This window comes from Geotrypetes seraphini, chromosome 4 (genome assembly GCF_902459505.1).
Source record: "Geotrypetes seraphini chromosome 4, aGeoSer1.1, whole genome shotgun sequence".
NCBI lineage: Eukaryota > Metazoa > Chordata > Amphibia > Gymnophiona > Dermophiidae > Geotrypetes > Geotrypetes seraphini.
The window spans coordinates 56921116-56923833 of record NC_047087.1 but is presented as its reverse complement, the minus strand read 5'-3'; positions in this window follow the sequence as shown (position 1 = coordinate 56923833).

Genomic DNA, 2718 nt, shown 5'->3' with positions numbered 1-2718 from the left:
ATTATAATCTCCATATCTGCTTGAAAACTCTGCTTATGCTCTGCCCTTCTACATGGCTTCCAGCAAAGGGTGCACCATCATGTCATGCTGGTTGGTATGGTATAAGAAGTTATTTAGGCATGTAAGTAGACACATACATTAAAAAAATAACCTAATAAAGCCACCTCCTACATATATGGCATATACAATCATAGAAAGGTGAAACTAATTAAAAATGTTTTATTTTCCTCTGAGAATTCTACATAAAATATAAAACTATTAGTTCTGAATGGTGGGCAGAAGTTTAGGGTCTACACAAAGCTACAGTATACTAAGGGCTCCTTTTACGAAGCCACGTTAGCGGCTTTATCGCAGCATTCGCTAACCCCCGCACTAGCCAAAAAACTACCGCCTGCTCAAGAGGAGGCGATAGCGGCTAGCGTGGCCGGCAAATTAGCGCGCGCTATTACGCTTTTCAAAAAATTCATCCAAATATCTTAACCCCTCCTCTTTTACCTCCAGAAGATTCACCGACCTTCAGATAACCTTCCCCCAAATGACCCACCTTAACACCTTCCAATTAAACAAATACCATCAATAGATTGTAACCTACCCTCTCTAACTGCATTCCATATGTATTTTTCATACAGTTCTTCACAGTCAGTTTAATTTCCATCCTATAAGTTCACATAGAATTTTTCTTTTTTCAACCATCTTTATTTTCTCTTCTTTATTAATTTCCAGGTACTTTAGTTAGATTGTGAGCCTTCGGGACAGTAAGGGAATTTTTTTTTAAGTACCTTCTTACTTCTCATTTATAATCTTAATGTATATTTTCTTCAAACCGCTTAGAACCTAACGGATGTAGCGGTATATAAGAAATAAATTACATTACATTAAACCTTTGTAAAGGCTGGATTAAGAGGGTTTTGTGGAAGTGTAAGAGAAGGGGTATTTTTCACATAGATTATGGACAAAATAGAGTGGTTGCCACAGTAGTCCACCTCTTTCTCAGGTTAAATTATACAATTGTAAATTATGCAGATGGTTTTAATGTGTTGTTTGTCAGATAGTAAGTACAAAGTAATGCATGCTGAAAGTGTTGACATCCTTTCACCTGCTATTTCTTCAGGTGGAGTAGGAAAATAGGACTCGCATTTGAGCAAACATGCTGTTTTCTTCTCCACAGGACCACTTCTTCATGTAGCTAGAAGTACAGTACATGCACTATAAAATTCTCATTCAAGGAAAACTGTTTTCATTCAGGTCTCTCCCAATTATACAGTATTCCTTCTTCTCTCCCCCCATGATCTAGCATTTCTCCTGGTCCTCCCACCAATAGAAAAAGAGTGGGGATGGAACTGTTCACATCAACCAGAGATAAAATCAGTAAACATGTATTTATTAATTAAAAGGTTAATAAATAATCCTTAATCAGGTATTGAGACCAATCTTTGTCGCAGACCTGACACGGTTCGTGTTTTGGCATCAAAGCCTGCCTCAGGGGTACAAGAAACATCCAGTAGGTCGCAGCCTTATACTATTGATGGTACCTGATTAAAGATTGTTTTATTAACCTTTTAATTAATAAATACTTGTTTACTCATTTTATCTCTGGTCGATGTGTACAGTTCCATCCCTACTCTTTTTCTATTTGTTAGTTCCACATGCGGTCTTTATTCCTTGGTTTTTGTTGTGTATTATATCCTCCCTCCAATAGCACAGAATTTTTCCTGCTCCCTTTTGAATAGTCCAGCATTTCTCCCCAACTCCAATGGTCCAGTACTCCACTTTCTCCCCTCCCTGCCCCCTTCATCCAACATTACTTCTTCTCCTCCATAATCCAACATTTCACCTTCTTTCCCTCCCCACATTCATCCACCCATCCAGCACCCAAAATTTTTCCTCCTCCATCTCCCATAGTCCAGCATTTCTCTCCTTTGTCTTCTCCCCAGCTGGTGATCCAGCATCTCTTTACCTCCCAACCCCCCTGACAACAATCTAATATCCCCTTTTGTCTCTCAACTCCTCTCCTTCCCCCATTCCTGATATATCTTTTAAAAGTTGATTTTTCTACCACAGACTTTCTGCAGTGAGAAGCAATTCACATGTGCTGCTTGTGCTGACTTCTCAGCCTTTTGTCTGGAAGTTGTATCGGACAGAAGGTTGTTGGGTCAGCATGAGCAGTGCGTGTGAATCATTATTCATTGCCTGTGGAAGAAGACATCAACTTTTTAAAGGTACACCTGAGGGGTAGGGTGGAGGCAAAGAGAGATGCTGACTAAGGAAAGGAGGGCAAGTAGGAAAGGAGAAAAAGAAGCTTGACTCAGCTGAGTGGGAGGGGAGAGAACATTGGGGTGTTGACATCACTTCTGGAGCTATAAGATGTGCCAGAACATCATTCCACCCCATTTCTGCACAAATCAAGTAATTTAAAATGGAATCACATGTATTTTTAAAGTATAAATATATATGAAGGAAAAAATATAACTTTAGCTAAATGGAGAAGTGTCTAATATAATATGAAGCGCTAACAAGATATAAGGGATATTTTGTTAAATATATGTGAAAGATATGTTTATTACAAATGTCAATTTATAGATTATATTGAATAGAAGTCTTTAGGTTTGTTGGCAGTTGTGAAGAAAGCTATTATGAACAGCAAAGTTACTAAGCTCATAGGATCAATTTTCAATCTCTGATTGCTATGGGGACTTTCAACATCTCTACAGTAATCTG